At 38.2% G+C, this 20,097-nt stretch overlaps 1 pseudogene; it reads right to left on the bottom strand.

The window, feature by feature from the left end:
* LOC103089305 (suppressor of SWI4 1 homolog pseudogene) overlaps window positions 1-19,778 on the bottom strand; it is a 77,573-nt pseudogene extending 57,795 nt beyond the window's left edge.
* Between the last annotated feature and the right edge of the window lie 319 nt (window positions 19,779-20,097).

Below are 20,097 nucleotides of genomic sequence, written 5' to 3'. Positions count from 1 at the left end.
CAACTGCTCCTGGGTGGCTCACAGTGGCTCCTGAAGCCCAGTGGGCAGGGGCAGTGGCTCGGGACCACTCCTGGAGCTTGTGTCAGTGGTATTCTGCAGCCTGAGATATCACTGAGGGAAAAAGGCTGTAAAAGTGGGTCCCGCCCCTCCCCTCTCCTTGTGCACTGCTCACACAATGGAGCCTGGCCTCTAAGGTGGCCCAGGCTTCCTCTGTGTACACCCTCAGGCACAGCTGCACCAGATTCCAGCCCCTTCAGGCTGTTTCCATGCAGCCCACACCAGTCTTCTCCCCGGGTCTGATCTCCAAAGCCTGAGCTTCTGCACCCAGCTCCTGCCTGCACCAGTAGACGTGTGTCTCAGGCTGGGGAGTGCAGAGCGGTGGCACTGACCTGTGCAGGTCTTTCTCCATTCTAGCTGCTTCAAACCAGTTGCTGTATTCTCCACTGAGGCTCCCAAGCTCCCACTCTGTCCCAGCTGTTCTCTCTGCTGGTGAGGGGACTTCCCAGGATGCAGGAACTTTTCCTCTTTCACAGCTTCCTCCCAGGGATGCAGGTCCTATCCTAATTCCTTTGTCCTGTTTCTTTTTTTTTCTTTTCTTTTTCCTTTTGTCCTACCCAGTTGCATGGAGATTTTCTTGCCCTTTCGGAGGTCTGAGGTCTTCTGCGAGCATTCAGTAGATATTCTATGAGAATTGTTCCACATGTAGATGTATTTTTGATGTATTTGTGGGAGGAGGTAAGCATCATGCCCTACTACTCTACCATCTTGATCACTTCCCCCAAAACTTTAAAATTTTGTGTTCATGTTTGTGTCCATCATGGGTCAGTTGTATGTGAGCTATGGCTCAGCTTGAACATCTAAGACCAACACTGAAGGAATAAATACCTCTTTTTCTTGTCTGGTTCATGCCAGTCTCATGGAATAGTTAAAACAGAGATGGCTGAACCATAGGATGGCTCCTAAGTCTTCTGCTGAGAAGTGGAACACACGATTTCCACTCATATTTCTCTGTACAAAGCAAGTCATGTGGCCAAATGTAACATCAGTGGGGAAGGAAATATAATCCTCCTTTCAGGGAGGGGCTGGTAGGGAAGGACCTGGTAAGAAGAAAAAGTAAATATTTTAGAAAATGATCTGCCATACCTCCCTGTAGAATGCTATCTTTTTTTAAAAACTCATGCTCTTCCATAGCATATATATAATATATATTTTTATATTTTCCATAGCATATATAAGTATATATAATCACAGTAACTTATCACATGGTTATAGATATTTACCTATCAGTTTTTCTCAAGGCTGTGTACTATAGAATCCCTCTCATAGTTAACGCCTGGTAAAAGTTCCTATAATATTTTCAAATGGAATACTTTTGGGGAAACACTGCTGCTGGCCCAAAACTAGTTTATAAAAAGATTTCTTTTCTTTTGAAAATTCATTCGAAATTTTTTCTTTTGAAATTTCATTGAAAATTCAAATTTTTATTTCATTTCTGTGCTGTTAAAGCACAGCTCCACAAAACTGTGTTTTTGTATCTAGGCACTCATTTCACTCTCTAGGTAACATTACCGAGAGAGAGAGAACATTTCTCTTCTCTGTGTCTTTCTACTCCCACCGCTCATCTGTACTGTTGGTGATAGTCCCAGAAAGGAATTTTGAACTGACTGGTACCATCATATTTATTAAATGAATACTTACTAAACTTCTGCTATATATCAGGCATTGTTTTAGGTACTGGGAATATAACAGTTAACAAAAGAAAGATACTTGATTCATGAATTATAAATTCTAATAGAAGGGAGACCAACAATTTTTTAAAAAGATAAAATACAAGGTTTGTCAAATGGTGAACTGGTGAAGTGCAACAAATAAAGCAGATAGAGAGTGATATGGCAAGAGGATTGCAATTTTAAATAAGATGTTGAGGAAATGCTTCACTGATGTGAAGATATTTGAACAAATACTGAAGGTGAGAGATAAAGTCCTGAGATTATACGGGGACAAAATCATTTCAAGCCAAGAGAACAGCAGGTACAAAGACCCTAAGGTATGAACCTACGTGCCCATTTGAAGAGTATGGGGGATTTCAGTGTGACTGACATGGACTGATCAAGGAGGAATGTGGAATGAGAAGAAATCAAGAGGTAGCATAGGGCCAGGTCATCTTGGGCTCAGTAAGCCATGTAAGGACTTTAGTTTATTCAGTGAATGATATAAGAAACCAAGAGGTGGGAGGTGGTTTGAGCTTAGAGACGAAATGAGCTGACTTACATTTTGCAGATATCATCCTGGCTGCTGGGTTGACTAGAGAAGAGAAATGGCAGAATCAGAACAGCCAGTTGGAGCCACTATATTAATTCAGCTGAGAGATGGCAATGGCTGAGACAAAAATGTTAGTGGTAAAGAAAGGAAGGGAGATATTCTGATTGTGATTACTGAAGGTAGACCCATGGGACTTGCTTTTAAAGTAAATATAGTGTATTTAGTTACTTCAAATGCTACTTAAAAGATTTTGGCCTGAGTAACTGGACAGCTGGCAGTGCCATTTACTGAGATTGGTGGGGGAATTAGAAGAGTAGTTTTGAACACGTTAAGTATGAGAGGGCAATTAGATGGAGCCATCGACTCGGAATTTAATTATTCAAATCTAGAGTTTAGTTTAGGTGCTCAGACGGAAAACATTGATTTCAGAAATGAAAGCCAACAGATGTTATTTAAAGCCATAGGACTGTAGGAAATGGAGCAACTCAACTTTGAGAGCACAGAATTATGAATGAGGATCTGGCAGTGGAGATTGAAAGCAGGGTCAATGAGGTAGAAGGAAAGAAGGGGATTAGAGCAGCCCTGAAGAAGGTGTGTGAAGGTTTGTGAAGGTGAAGGGAGGGATCAGCTGTGTCCAGTGCTGCTGATAGATCTGGGAATTAATCAGAGAATTCGCTCGTTATATTGACAAGAGCCATATCATTGGAACAGTAGTAGCAAAAGCCAGATTGAAGTAGGTTCAAGAGAGAAAGAGAGGATAGGACTCGGAAACAGTAATTATGTTCAACTCTGTATTGTTTTGTTCTCAGCGAGCACAGGGCAGTGGAGTGGTAGCTCGAATGCAGTGTGTAGGCAAAAGGTACTTTGGGTTTTTATTTTTGTCTCAGTATTTATAAAAATATATATATTTTGGTAGCAGAAACCACAGCTTGTGTAGACACTATACTTCTGTTTTCCAGTTGAAAGAGAAAATTGACCACACAAGGAACAGATTTATTATTGGATCCATGGCCTTGAATAGTTGAAAAAGGAAAGAAAAAAGTGTTCAAGTAAAGAGGCTGCCTTAGAAACACAGAGAGTCCACTTCTGGGAATGAGGGAAATGTAAGAATTTTGGTTACAGGTACAGCGAGGTACATAGATGTGATAGTGGGAGCAGAAAAATGGCTTTTTAATTTTTTTTTTTTTTAGTGAAGTACAAAGGCAAATCATAAGTTTAGAATGAGGAGAATGTAGGAAAATTTGGAGGTTTGAGGACAGAGGAGAAAGAATAAAATAGTTATCTAGAATGGAGGAGTGAATGAAGCAGGGAAATATAACAGAATTACATGGCTACACTAAGGGAAAATTTGTGGTTAGTGTCATAAATTTAAAATGAAACCTGTCAGCACGTGTGTGGGTTTTTCCTCTGCAATGATCAGCCGCTTGATTGATGTAACAATCAGCCACTTGATTGATGTAACAATCAGCCACTTGATTGATGCAACAATCAGGTACATGCAAGTAGGGATTTTCATTAGCGTTGGAATCTTTCAGGTTAAATGTGATGAAAGGTGAGAGGGACAAGGGTGTGATGATGATGGTGGAGGATGGATGGAAACTGGTTTAAAAATGAGTGTTATGGAAGGAAAAGTGAAAAGTAGAGAGCAGTAATAGATTGTAAGTCCTGATTCAGTTAAAGAAATGTTGGAATTAAGGTTCTTGAAGGAGTGAAGTGGGAGAGATGGGATGTGGTGGTCTGAGATGAGGTGGTTGAAATTGAGATTGAAATTAAGATTGTAGAGGAACTGAGGTTGTCAATGATAAGCCTAGTTTATAGCCACAGAAATGAATAGCAAAGGTGGGGGGTGGCATAAGATAATCAGGAGAAAGAAAATTAAAGATCCGGTAAGCCATGGTATTGGAAGGGTCATCTACATGGATATTGAAGTCACCCGAATTAATACTGCAGTAGTATTGGAGAGAGTGACCGTGAGCCTGGAATGAAAATCTGTAAAGAATGAATTTGAGTAATCCAAAGGTCTAAAGGTGACTGTAGTGAGTAAGGTAGTTGTTAGAAATCTCTGAGAACATAAGATTATGAGATTAAAAACTAGAGGGTTTGGGGGGGGAGGGAGAATCTGAAAACAGCAACGAAGACCCAAAGGACACTTACCCTAATTCCAGGAATGAGGAGTTTTGCAGACCAATAATCATGTCTTAAGAGAGCTGCAAGGGAAACAGTATCCTTAGGAGAGAGAGTCCCATGAGAGAAAGAAGGTGCAGGAAACAGACAAGAGCTTGATGATACAAAGAATTTTGCTATGGGTGATAACAGGAAATGTATGGAACAATATGAAAATCTGGGGGTGTGGGATGACATGGGCATCTTAGACTGCTGTAGACAGGGATGAAGGGCAGGCTGGTATTTTTCCTCACATCATCAGAGCAGATGGTGGTGATGAGGCTGTAAGTGCCAGAGAGGACAGAAGGGTGAGCACATCTGGGAATACGCAGAGCTCTGGAGCTCTTAAATTCACAAGACATGAACTTTACATATTAGTATTTGTATGTGATGAACTTATATCTCTGGGTTATTTGTAGAGAAACAGTCAGTTGCATTTTTAGTATTTTTTTTCTTCTTTCAAAAAATATATTTCCGCTTGACAATCTGGCACTAAGATTTTTATATCTGACTCTAGAATATTTTTCCTCTCATACTCATGTTTCCACTTCCTTATAAAAATGTATTTCATCATTTCACACCATGACCAATTTTTGGAATACAAAGAACAGCAATAACTGGTTAGATAGTAGCTACAAAACTTTTTCCTTTGTAAAAATTTTTCAGTTTTGTTTTTTTTTCTTAAATCAGTGGAGTCTGGTGGTTCAGAGTGTATGCTTGGGGTAAAGACAGGCCTGATTTGAATCCAGGCTGAGACATGTACCATCTCTGTGACCTTGGATGAGCTTGCCTCGGTTCTCTAATCTGTATAATGGGGACATTGGGAATGCTGAATGAGGCAATGATTATAAAGCACTGAGACAGTGTTGGTACATATTAAGCATAATAACTATCTTATACATGCGTACAGCTAAAATTTAGCATTATTTTTACCATGGCTACTAATTGTATAGTACTTTGAACAGTGATGAACTACTAAAAGCAAATTTTCCCTAAAAACTAGGTTGTCAAAATTGCTATTAATTTAGTACACCTCTAATGAAGTGTATATTTTCCAAAATTTCAAGAGTGTAGGTCACCACAGGATAGAGGATCTTGTTCTATTTCTGCAACAAGTAAGTTGCACAATTTTGGGAACAAAATTAAAATTTAGTCCTTCCCTTAGTAGGCATGTAAAATATATTTAAAACTTTATTGAAATGTATTTTCCTTTCAGTATCATGAACTTTAAAAATATCTAGAAAGCAGCATTTTTGTTGAATTTCTGAAAGCACAAATATAGTAAAATAGAATGTCTTAGGAAATGTGAAGGAAGAATTGTTCTACTAGTCAAATGCAAAAACTGCCTAGTATTTATAGGCACATTTTCTATAAAATACATTAAAAATAACAAAAAATAGTTTTAGCTTGCACATTTCTTCTTTTACTTAGAGCTTTAAAGTTCTCTTAAATACTTTCATTCTTTAACTTCCAGCCACACTGCCAATTTGGTTGCCACCCCTCCACTATTGTTCCTTTAGACATGCTGCTGTCATTAGACATATTTTATTAAATGACACAAAGGTTTGGTCTTTTGTGAAATAATGATAATTAGCTGGGCTTCAAAGACAGGCAGAAACCTTCCACATGAAAATGATCCTCACCTCATTGAATAATATGCTTTTTAATTAATGTTCTATTAACTGGCTGACAATACCTCCTAAGCTAATGAAACAGGGCTGAATGTAATTCAACATTTATTAAGTAGCCTGCATCCCTGTTACAACTCTGGCCCATCTCCCCTTCACACAGGCCAGGGGAGGAATGGGAGAGGGAAGAAGAACAGAAAGCCAGTTACCTCCATCAACCCCTCTCATTTCCCTCAAATGGCACTTATTTTAATTAACAGAGTTAAAATAGTGCAGTAAAAGTCAGCTTAGTGAATTTTTAAAACACAGCATCCAGAGGCTGATTGTTCATTATAATGGCACTTTACTAAATTCTCTTAACTACTGCACTTTTGGTAGCAGGAGACAATGAGGTGCAGCCCCAGTGAGCCAAGGAGCAGCTCTTCCTATCAATGAGACAGAAAGTCAGGTCAGGAAATCAACCTGATAAGACTTTGCCTGTTAAGTTTCCTATTAAGATGCTTTTGGGTTTTTTCATGATGTTGTTTTAAAACAGAAAGTCTCCTTATTTTTCACTTTTCTAATTCAGATTTATTCGGAAATAATTATTGTACCTTGTAGTATAGATAACAGAGGAGTCTTGTGGTTGAAGCACTACACTGTTATGAATAAAAGATTTTATTCATCTATATGGAACCAGATGCATTTTTTTCCTCAAATACTAGTGTTTCTATTCTGGTACAAACCTTCATTTTCTGATTCTTCGTTCTCTTTTCTGTTTTGGGGGAGGGCTCCTGAAAGTGTCAAATACACTGGGTTGGCCAAAAGGTTCGTTCGAGTTTTCCCATGACGTATTATGGAAAAACCCAAACGAACCTTTTGGCCAACACAATACTTATAGGTAACTACAGAGTTCCACATCATTTTGCCTATCACACATTGATAACATGATTGCACTAGTAACGATGGAATTCAAAATCATACATTCTGAAATTTCTCTTTTTCTAGAGTTCTGAGTATAACTCTATGTCTTAAATATTGCTATGAAAACTGACCTACCATTTGATTAGATGAATTTTGTCAGTTTTCACTAGTGAGGATCTGAATATAAGGAGACACAGAATAGTATATTTTATTTTAAGCCCTTCAGAATCAGTAAATGAAGTTTTAGTTTATTCATTTTCACAAATTAAGTCATTGCATTCTTGAGAATATGGCTTTATATTTATGACAGATCTGATTGCTGAAAAAGCTTTAAATTATGAAAGAAGGTTTTACATAAACTTTGTCTATTTAAAAGAAGAATATGCATGTGAAGTGATAGCTCAAGTGCTGTTGGAAGACATAACGAATCAGACAAAAGTTCCAGCCTAATATTTATCTGGATAACCCCCTCTGTTCTGTCCTATACCCATTTCTTCATAAGTCAACCAGTGTTCACTGGATTTAGTTATGAGCCATTCTAAAGTCCTTTACCCTTTAAATGTTAAGAATAGCTGAGTAAAAGAAAGCTCAGGAATCGTGTGAAATGGAGGAGGCGGCTCTAAGACCTGTGTGCAGAAGGTGGGGAGCTCAGTTAACAGGGTCAGCATTAATACATACATTTGACTGACTCTGCAAACTCAATCAAATGGACTGGAGCCAAAAATACCAACTGGAGAGAATGGTTTTGGGTACCATTTATATGCTGACAGCTCCCAACTTTGCCGCTAGACTAGGTTTTTCTACTGAGCCTCTCATGTTTCCAGTACCTGCTGGATATGTCCACTTCTGCGTCCCACAGATACTTTATCTCAACATGTCCAGAAGTAAAATATGAACTGTAGCCCCCTTAAAGCAAAGTCTTTCTTCCAATTTCTCCTACTTCAATAATGATACTAAATCTGTTCAGTTGCTCAAAAAGGAAGACATATTTTTACAACTCCTAAGTACCTCCCCACTCACATTCAATCACAAACTTTTATAAAATTTGATACAAAATACATATCTCAAATCAAGACAGTTCTGTCCACTGCCATCACTTGAGTCTAAGCCATCATCATCTCTAGTCTGGACTGCTGCTCCAAATCCAGACAGTAGAAACTGAGTGAGAAATGCCAGTTAGATGAGAATTGAAATTGTATGTTGTAAGCCATCCTCTTCTCCAAATACAAAGATAGAGAAAGGATTAATAAAATATGAAAGAATGTAAAAGATGGGGACAAAAACATCATAAACATTTATATGCATCAGAAGGCAAAAGAAACCAAGTGTGAGCAAAGCTTACACCGTGTACATACTGGCCTCTATGTTCAGAATCAGGTGGAGGAAACTGGGAATTTGGTCCATGGGGCAACAGAAACTAAGTAATCCATGTGAGATAGGCAGAGGTCAGCTCAGTATTTGAAACCAGGGACTGTAACAGGACTCTCACCCACGTGAAAGAAGAGCCACAGAAGCCGATGCAGACCACTTCCCAGGGCTGTAGACGGTTTAGAGTAGCGTGCTGGGATTTCTATAGCCACTAGAAATATGAACCCAAAATAAAGCTAGAAATAAGAAAAAAAAAAAAACAGGATAAACAAAAATCATGAACTAATATGTCAGATATTTCAAATTACATGAAATGAAAATGGACAATGCTATAGTTAAAAGATAAAGTATGTAAAAATGGATTTTTAAAAATAAATGTGAATTACTTTCCGTCAATATGAGTTATAGCTAGGAATACAAGTGAACTTCCCAATGTGAACCTGATAAAGATATTTACAAAGAACTATAGCAGATATCACATTTAATGGTAAAATATTACCTTCCTCCAGATGTCAAAAACCGACAAGGGTGTTTGCAATCCACATTCAACATTAATTTTAGCTACAGCAGTGATTCAAGAAAGAACAAGACAACAAAATTAAAGGCATAAGGATTGGAAAGGAAGACCTAAAACTTCTACCAATACAGATGACATGAATGTGTACATAGAAAAATAAAAAATATCTAGACAAAACCTATTGGAACCAACAAATAAATTTAGCAAGCATATTGAATATAAGGTCAATAGGCAAATACCCATTTTGTTTCCATATACTAGCTATAAGTAATTATATAATTTAAACTGCTCTATGAGACAATTGAGATATCACAGGTAATATCAAATTCCTAGGGAAAAATTAATTAAAAGCAAGGCATCATCACAAAACATTATAAAACCAATTTTAAAAGATGGAAATAAATGAAGCAATGTACAATATTCATGAATTAAAAGACTAAATACATTATATTTAATGTATTTATATGAAAATGCAAAGGCCCATAAATAGTCAAGATAATACTGAAGTAGAAGAAAAAACTTGGAGAACATACATTACCAGGTAACAGTATGTATTAGTATAAATTAAAAGAAATAATATGGTGTGATATTGATGCAAAAAGAGACAAAACAGGCCAACAAAACAAGTTATAGAGATCTCAGAAACAGACCTATTTATCTGTAAGTAAAAATAAGAAGAAATTATATATCTGTGGTGGAATTCCATTGATCAGTGGAAATATATGGAAAACTATATATATATATACATACATATATATATATACACACATATATATACACATATATATACATATATGTATATATATATATTTATATATATATATATTCCCCCCACCACAGGAGAAAGATGACTTTCATTCTTTCAAGAAAATGTACCATTGATTTGAGTCTTCTCCCTTTTTTTCTTTTTTTTTTTTTTGCAGTACGTGGGCCTCTCACTGTTGTGGCCTCTCCCGTTGCGGAGCACAGGCTCTGGACGTGCAGGCTCAGCGGCCATGGCTCATGGGGCCAGCCGCTCCGCGACATGTGGGATCTTCCCGGACCGGGGCACGAACCCGTGTCCCCTGCATCGGCAGGCGGACTCTCAACCACCGCGCCACCAGGGAAGCCCTCCCTTTTTTTCTTGATGAGTCTGGCTAATGGTTTATCAATTTTGTTTATCTTCTCAAAGAACCAGCTTTTAGTTTTATTGATCTTTGCTATCGTTTCCTTCATTTCTTTTTCATTTTTTCCTTCTGCTAACTTTGGGGGTTTTCCACTAAGATCAGGAAAAAGACAAGGTTGCCCACTCTCACCACTCTTATTCAACATAGTTTTGGAACTTTTAGCCACAGCAATCAGAGAAGAAAAGGAAATAAAAGGAATCCAAATTGGAAAAGAAGAAGTAAAGCTGTCACTGTTTGCAGATGACATGATACTATACATAGAGAATCCTAAAGATGCTACCAGGAAACTACTAGAGCTAATCAATGAATTTGGTAAAGTAGCAAGATACAAAATTAATGCACAGAAATCTGTGGCATTCCTATACACTAATGATGAAAAATATCAAAGTGAAATCAAGAAAACACTCCCATTTACCACTGCAACAAAAAGAATAAAATATCTAGGAATAAACCTACCTAAGGAGGCAAAAGACCTGTATGCAGAAAATTATAAGACACTGATGAAAGAAATTAAAGATGATACAAATAGATGGAGAGATATACCATGTTCTTGGATTAGAAGAATCAACATTTTGAAAATGACTCTACTACCCAAAGCAATCTACAGATTCGATGCAATCCCTATCAAACTACCACTGGCATTTTTCACAGAATTAGAACAAAAAATTTCACAATTTGTATGGGAACACAAAAGACCCCGAAGAGCCAAAGCAATCTTGAGAACGAAAAACGGAGCTGGAGGAATCAGGCTCCCTGACTTCAGACTATACTACAAAGCTACAGTAATCAAGACAGTATGGTACTGGCACAAAAACAGAAAGAAAGATCAATGGAACAGGGCAGAAAGCCCAGAGATAAACCCACGCACATATGTTCACCTTATCTTTGATAAAGGAGGCAGGAATGTACAGTGGAGAAAGGACAGCCTCTTCAATAAGTGGTGCTGGGAAAACTGGACAGGTACATGTAAAAGTATGAGATTAGATCACTCCCTAACACCATACACAAAAATAAGCTCAAAATGGATTAAAGACCTAAATGTAAGGCCAGAAACTATCAAACTCTTAGAGGAAAACATAGGCAGAACACTCTATGACATAAATCACAGCAAGATCCTTTTTGACCCACCTCCTAGAAAAATGGAAATAAAAACAAAAATAAACAAATGGGACCTAACGAAACTTGAAAGCTTTTGCACAGTAAAGGAAACCATAAACAAGACCAAAGGACAACCCTCAGAATGGGAGAAAATATTTGCAAATGAAGCAACTGACAAAGGATTAATCTCCAGAATTTATAAGCAGCTCATGCAGCTCAATAACAAAAAAAAACAACCCAATCCACAAATGGGCAGAAGACCTAAATAGACATTCCTCCAAAGAAGATATACAGACTGCCAACAAACACATGAAAGAATGCTCAACATCACTAATCATTAGAGAAGTGCAAATCAAAACTACAATGAGATATCATCTCACAGCAGTCAGAATGACCATCATCAAAAATCTAGAATCAATAAATGCTTGAGAGGGTGTGGAGAAAAGGGAACACTCTTGCGCTGCTGGTGGGAATGTGAATTGGTACAGCCACTATGGAGAACAGTATGGACGTTCCTTAAAAAACTACAAATAAAACTACCATATGACCCAGCAATCCCACTACTGGGCATATACCCTGAGGAAACCATAATTCAAAAAGAGTCCTGTACCAAAATGTTCATTGCAGCTCTATTTACAATAGCCCAGAGATGGAAACAACCTAAGTGTCCATCATCAGATGAATGGATAAAGAAGATGTGGCACATATATACAATGGAATATTACTCATCCATAAAAAGAAACGAAATTGAGCTATTTGTAATGAGGTGGATAGACCTAGAGTCTGTCATACCGAGTAAAGTAAGTCAGAAAGAGAAAGACAAATACCATATACTAGCACAAATATATAGAATTTGAGAAAAAATATGTCATGAAGAACCTAGGGGTAAGACAGGAATAAAGACACAGACCTACTAGAGAATGGAGTTGAGGATATGGTGAGCGGGAAGGGTAAGCTGTGACAAAGCAAGAGAGAGGCATGGACATATATACACTACCAAACGTAAGGTAGGTAGCTAGTGGGAAGCAGCCGCATAGCACAGGGAGATCAGCTCGGTGCTTTGTGACCGCCTGGAGGGGTGGGATAGGGAGGGTGGGAGAGAGGGAGACGCAAGAGTGAAGTGATGTGGGAACATATGTATATGTATAACTGATTCACTTTGTTATAAAGCAGAAACTAACACACCATTGTAAAGCAATTATACTCCAATAAAGATGTAAAAAATAAAGAAAATGTACCTACAGGTGGAAGGAAGGAGCATGCTGGCCACATTCCTGTCCTGAGCAGAGGTCTGAGATGAGACCGGGCCTGACCAGGGCTTGGGAGAAGCTAACGGGGCTCCCTGTGGCACTGGGGGTAGGGCCGGGCCAGCTCAGAGGTGGCACTTGGTTCTGTTAGCACCAGGAACCTCCCGCAGTTGCAGACAGACTCGGAGACAGGACAGTGGGTGGCCCTGCTCTGCCTCTACCTAAGCAGTCTGGGGAGGGGCTGGCGGCAGAAGGCTCCCTGCAGGCAGTCATCTTTGTGTGATTCTCAAATTCACAGCCTAGACTTGGTCCCCCAGCCCCCTGTAAACATGAGAATGGGCTGGTGACTGCCAAGCCCCTAAGACAAGATGAGGGTCTGAGACGTGTGGCTGGGCTTCAGGCAGCCCAGGAGCTGCTGGGCTTTCTCCTGCATGAAGAGCTGGTTCCTGGTCCCCCTGCAGGCCACCGTCTTCTAGGCGCTGGTCATGGGGGCAGGAGTTGATCAATGGAAATATATGGACAACTATACATAAAATATTGATCAAAATAAGCAATACATAAAAAAGAATGTATCAAGTATGACACTTCACATAATATACAACACGAGTAAAGTTTTAAAAATTATGTAGGGGTACATACAGATATTTTAAGTATATATACTTTTTTTTCCAAAAGCAGGGATATAATTACCACAGTAGCCAGTGGTACCTCTATAAAGGATAGGATGGAGAGGGTTGTGATCAGAGAGAGGTATATTGTCTTGAAAAGGACACAAAAATTATTGAACATAAAGGGAAAGATAAACATTTGCTTTAAAGCTAATTTTTCTATTAATAGTAAAAAGGCAGTGAGAAATGGTATTCAAACATAACTAAAAACTATTTATAAAGTACTCTCACAAATCAATTACAAAAGTACAGACAGCCCAATTAAAAAAGGTCAAAAGACTTGAACAGGAATATGATAAAACAATTTTCAAATGGCTTTAAAATATAGGAAAGGATGCTCAGCTTCATTAGTCATCAGTAAAAGGAAATTAAATCCAAAATGAGATTAATATACACACGAAACAATTTGACTAAAAATAAAAACTCTGCTCATACTAAGTGTTGGTGAGAATGTATGTCAACTGGAATTTTCATACATTCCACATGGGCAAATAGCTGAAACGATTGCTTTGGGAAACTATCATTTTCCACTAGTGTTGAACATAAACAAATCTTATGATCAAGCAATTCCACTGCTAGGTGTATACACTTCAGATGTGTGACACATATACACCAAGAGTCATGTAGAATAATCATACTACTATTAATTGTAATAGCACCAAACTAGAAACAATATAAATGTCCTGTAATTATTAATAGAAAAGTAAATTGTGGGTATAGAACATGATACAGCAAGAACAATGAATGATCTATAGCTACATGCAGCATCAAAGATGGATCTTAGGGCTGCCCTGGTGGCGCATTGGTTGAGAATCTGCCTGCTAATGCAGGGGACATGGGTTCGAACCCTGGTCTGGGAGGATCCCACATGCCACAGAGCAACTAGGCCCGTGAGCCACAACTACTGAGCCTGCACATCTGGAGCCTGTGCTCCGCAACAAGAGAGGCCGCGATAGTCAGAGGCCCACGCACTGCGATGAAGAGTGGCCCCCGCTTGCCACAACTAGAGAAAGCCGTCGCACAGAAATGAAGACCCAACACAGCAAAAATAAATAAATAAATTACTAAACTCCTACCCCCAACATCTTAAAAAAAAAAAAAAGATGGATCTTATAAAAATAATGGTGAACAAAAGAAAACATGAAAGAATACATATCAATACTCAGTAAGATAAAATTTTAAAGGGTAAAATCTAATTATCATATTTAAAGATAAATGCTTAGGTAGCAACAAATAAAAATAATGTCAGAATAATGAAGATAGCATTTAGCTTTGGAAAAAATGGAGGAGATATTGGTTGTGCAGGGATGGGAGGACTTCTAAGGGACCTCTCTGCTCAATACTCTGTAATAACCTAAATGGGAAAAGAATTTGAAAAAGCATAGATACATGTGTATATGTATAACTGAATCACTTTGCTGTACACCTGAAACTTTTTTTTCCTTGCGTTATGCGGGCCTCTCACTGTTGTGGCCTCTCCCATTTGCGGAGCACAGGCTCCGGACGCGCAGGCCCAGCGGCCATGGCTCACGGGCCCAGCCGCTCCGCGGCACGTGGGATCCTCCCGAAACGGGGCACGAACCCGCGTCCCCTGCATCGGCAGGCGGACTCTCAAGCACTGCGCCACCAGGGAAGCCCCCTAACACATTTTTAATCAATTGTACTCCAGTATAAAATAAAATTTTTTTTAAATCTCCATGTTACTGTTTCTTATCCTTGGTATTGTTTATACAGGTATTACCACGATAAATCATTAAGTTCTCTATGTTATGCAATTCTATAAATATATATTTCAAATTTAACAATTTAAAGGTTCAATATCCCCTTCTTGGAAAGATCTAATTAGAACAGACCAAGCCCCATATTCACACTTTAGTGGCCAAAATGAAGGGTTAGAATTTTCTAACCCTTGCTGACACAATGGCAATTTGTTATCATTACAAAGGGTCTTGAGATGCTAGGTCACTGGTAATGATATGGGTCACAAACATCATTTTTTTAAATGTAATAGACAAAAATAGGATACAACATATGTTATAAAGGTGAGTTTGTTTCATGAACATGTTTAATTTTTTATATGTATGTGTGTATATAGATTTAACTGCTTAGTGACAAGGGAATATATATTTCTCAACATAGTATGGGTAAAATTTTTGATCAGCATTGCTCATATTGGATGAGGAGAGAACTACCAATTGAGCTACGAACTGGGCACACTTTCCTTTTGGGAACTAACAATTCATTTCCTTGAGATGTAGAAACTATAAAGCATTTGTCTTCCTGGCAATAAATTTTATAAGAAATACATATTATTTTAATTTGAAACTCTTCAGTAATATTCTAAGATGGGAAAAATAAATAGTACTGGGTGGAAGAACGTGAAATTTGGAGGATGTTTTCTTATTAATAAGTATCCTTTCTATAACTCTCCAAGCTTGAAATTTTTCAAAAGCCGTATGGATGGGAGTGAACAATTTTAACATGTAAAAGTGGGCAAGAATCTCAAGGATGATGTAGATATAGCTTATAGCAGTATTTCTGGCAATTAATATAAAATCAGCAAAAGCATGGAAGTTTGAAAATAATGGGTACACAAGTTTTCAGAAATTATCACTTCCAACATGAATTCTGGGCTAAAGGTTCACTGAGTTTTGAAACATTCTACATGAAATTGAATTCTGGAGCTGGGTTGTGGAGAAAAAAAAAAAGAAAGGTAACTTGTTTCACTGGTAATGATGATTTTGGGGTGGCTTATAAAATTACAGAGCATGTAAGATCTATTTAGTGCTTTTTGATGGCTGGAAATCATGACAGTAACTGGAAGGAAACATAGTCTGAAGGCTGGAAACTTTTCCTTACCTTTTACCTACTCAAATAAAAGAGAACTGAGTAAAAGGTACTCTTTTACTTATTCTCATTTAAGTAGTGAATTATTTTCCTTAGAGGCTAAACTACCTTCACTTTTAAACAGAGGGGACTCCCCACTTCTTATATTTATAGGGAGAGTTACCTCCTATGCCAGGTCCACATGAGAATGTTGCCAAAAATGGCACAGTCATATTCAAGAGACCATCAGAAAGCAAAAGGGAGTGGGGTCTTTCCAGAATTTTCATTATGGCAGTCAGTCACTCACAAGTGAATGCCCAAAGTGATTGTGTTTAATGGCATGGATTAAAGACCAGCCTGCACGGTTTGTGAGCTCTGTCTGTGTAGTTGCACAAAACACCACCCAAACTCACTGAGCCCAAGCCTCACAAATTTGATACCTACCAATGAAAGATAATACAAATGACAATTTCTTGTCAAACTCTGTAGAGGATCATGCTTTGTTTATTTTTCCTTCCTTTTAAAAAATGTGCTAAACAGGAGCATTGTGCCCAAATATTTACTCAGTTGTTCACAATTACAAACACTTTCATATATATTGTATCTTTAGATTTAGTCTCAAAACATGCTGGCTAGAAAGTAAGACAAATATTTTTGTATAATTTTATGAAAGAAGAGATAAGGAATTTTTAAAAGGCAAAAAGACCTCAAAAAAACCCACAAAACAAACCTTGGGCATGTACAAAAGAGAGTAGATTGCAAATATCTGTTTATGTCTACCCTTGTTAAATCCTTATAAAATGGAAAGAAAGATAAAAAATAATAAAGTAGTCAATCTACAGTGGTATTAAAAATGAGGGAGCAGACTTCAGCAGTCAAAAGATTTCAGATTACTCCCAGAGGAAATAAAGTATATAGTGAAGGAATTATACAGCCTACAACACAAAGGAGAACTTTTCAGTGGACTTGGGAGCCATTTATTCTGGTGATAGCAAATGAGTCTCTAAGCTCAAAGCTATCAAGTTTCCAGAGTAGGAATGGAGATTGGGTAAAATAAAAAGTCTGGTGATAGCAAATGAGTCTCTAAGCTCAAAGCTATCAAGTTTCCAGAGTAGGAATGGAGATTGGGTAGAAATAAAAAGGAATAATTGAATAATAATTATTAAATAATATTTTTACAAAATTATTTTTATTAATTATTATTAAATAATGTTTAATGTGCATTTAATTAGTATTAAATAATATATTTAAATATAATCATTATTATTCCTTTACTCAATTATTCCAATTATTATTATTATTATCATCTTACAGGATCACTGCTTAAATAACCCTCCTACTACTTCTGAAATTTTTAGTAGGCAGCAGAGTGTTTATCCTCAGGCCAAAACATGAGAAATACTCCCTAAAGAAATGGAGAAAAGCTGACTTGGAAGAAATAAACTTCTGGTGTGGATCTTGTCACAGAATAATGCTCTCCTTAATTATAATGTGAGTGTCATTTAGAAGTAGTCTTATTGCCAAATTCTCAGATACCATCAGGGAATTGCAGCCATCACACTCAAGAGACCCATTGGGCAGACAGGTATGAACCAGCAGTAAGCCCCAACAAACACATTAAGTATGCTGTTGTTTTTAATGTGAGCCAGACTTTTAAAAATAAAAGTGAAACAAAAAAGGATAAAGATAATATAAAAGAGCCATTGAGCATAAAAGATCTAATAATTTGGAGATTGTAAAGGAACATAAAATTTGTATTTTAAGGAAGTTTAAAAGAGGTTGAATACATCTTATGTAAGTAAGTAGCTTATGGAATTCTACTTCTGGAAACAAAGGAATAATTAGTGGGGATTTGCTCTCTCACCATGAATAACTAGGACACTGAATAAAATATACAAAATGACAATGTTCAGTCTTTAGACATCAGGCAGAGCAGAACTGTGATCCCTGTAAGAACAAAACCAATGGAGAATTCAGATTGCCTGAGCTTTCTACCTGAAGACAGTTTCTTGACGAAGGCATAGGCAGGCTGTACCAAGCAAAGGATGGTGGTCTCACTAAGTTGAGGAGAAAAAGCCCAAAGTATTTGAAGAACAGGGTAGCAGAGGAAATGGAGATACATAAAGAACTCAAAAAATCTGTACAAGAGTCACAGTGAATCTTTATCTGAATACTTACTGTACATTTGCAGGGAGAAACTCTACAAGGCAAGACCAGAAAGCACAGATAGAAGTTGTAATCTAGTGTGGCTGGCATTAAGATACATAATATACATCTGTATCTATAGATAGATATAGATATACATTCAATATCTATATTCAGTATCATTGTTCAATATATATAATGTTGCCCTATGCTAGCTGCTGTATATATGGTGTGTGCATATATGTAGAGTTCTCTAAGCAATCCTGTTACACATTTAGAATTCCAGGTTTGAATTTACTTTTCAGGACTTGATTCAGTGTTGCCAATTTAACTTAGTGAAGAATACAAAAAATGCAATAGATACCATCAAATACTCAGATACCTGACGTTACAGAGACAAAACATTCCTATGGTTTATGGCATATTTCATTTTTCTCCCAGTTGGTTTTAGACTGTGTAACTAGAGTCGTGAATATAGATTTGGTAATCACTGAAACAGATAAATTCCAGTGGAGCTTCTTTTGTGTCAGTGCTTTTAGGGTTTTTTTTTTCCTTCCTATTTCATAGTTGGGCATTTTCCCTTCAGCCATATTACAGCCATTGATGGTATCCATGAGGCTCTTAGTGGTACAGTCACATAAGAATGAGAAATCAAGCAGAAGAGTGGGAAGCAGGAACACATAAGCTGTTATTTAACTTTCCCATTGTTCAATTTCAAGAGAGCATTTTCTGAGTAAATAACATGTTGTCTTTTGCTTCCATTACTATAGATTTGAGAGTGACTGATGACTTAACAAGTCGGTTTGTGTTCAGCAGACCACAGAGTGAAATGCACTGTGTTCTGCAGTGATTGGTCTAGGGGTGTAGAATTCATCTAACTTGACAAGAGGTGGTGACCAGTTGTCCTATAAGTTTTCTCCATGGCACTTCTTCTCTAACTTCTTATCTCTAAACCGCTTTGTATCTTGTTTGCCCCATGAGTGGTCAGCCATTCTGAATTAGTTTCCTAAGGCGGCTATAACAAAGAACCACTAACTGGGAAAGCTAAAAACAACAAAAGTTAATATCTCACAGTTCTGGAGGCTAGAAATTGAGAACAAGGTGTCATCAGGGCTGTGTGTCCTCTGAAAGGTCTAGGGAGGCCGCTGTTCCATGCTTTTCTCTTAGGTTCAGGTATTGCCAGCAATCCATGACACTCCTTGACTTCTGGATGCCTCGCTCCAGTCTCTGCCTCCATTGTCACATGGTCATCTTCTCCCTGTGTTCTCTGTCTTTGTGTCTCACCTCCTCCAAGAGCACCAGTCGTACTGGGTGGAAGGCCTACCATATACCTACATGACATCATATTAACTACATTAGCAATAACCCTACTTCCAAATAAGCTCACTTTCTGAGGTAGTCGGGCTTAGAACTCTAACACGTCTTTTGGGGATATACAGTTTAGCCCATAACACATGCCCAGGAGGAACACATCTGAGAATTTCCTACCAAGACGCCTGAATTATAGAAATATTTCCTATCATGTAATAAACTAAGAGGCTCTCAATTGTAGCAAACCTAGTACATTCAGGTTCAGTATTTCCCATAGCATCAGTCTCAAACTTGTCAAATGGATAGATGCTAAATAAATACATTAATAAAGATTTGGACTTGAGAGCTGGAACTCCCGCAGCTCGGGGTCTCTTCCCTCCGCCTTCATGGAACTGGCCCGGGGCCCGAGGGGAGGGAGGCCTCACTGAGGCTGCTGGCTCTGGAGGGGCCCCAGCGGCCGAAGCCGTGACAGTCATGCGGATGGCGGGCCGATGAGAAAACAGAGGCCCAGCAAGGTGAAATCCCTCGCCCAAGTTGCACCCATCTCTCCTCCCCACTACATGCTTCATGAAAGCTGGACTCTTCCTGTCTTGATCACTGCTGAACACCAAACAGGGCCAGGCATCTAGCAGCTGCTCCAAAAATTTTGGTTGACTCCGTGTGGATGGAAGGCTATTGGTGCTGCAGCCAGGAGTCAGTGCTGTGCCTCTGAGGTGGGAGAGCCAACTTCAGAACACTGGTCCACAAGAGATGTCCCAGCTCCACATAATATCAAACGGCGAAAATCTCCCAGAG

Source organism: Lipotes vexillifer, unplaced genomic scaffold, assembly GCF_000442215.2.
Source record: "Lipotes vexillifer unplaced genomic scaffold, Lipotes_vexillifer_v1.1 scaffold527, whole genome shotgun sequence".
Lineage (NCBI taxonomy): Eukaryota > Metazoa > Chordata > Mammalia > Artiodactyla > Lipotidae > Lipotes > Lipotes vexillifer.
Note: the sequence above shows the minus strand (reverse complement) of the source record. Positions and strands in the feature narration are given on the sequence as shown.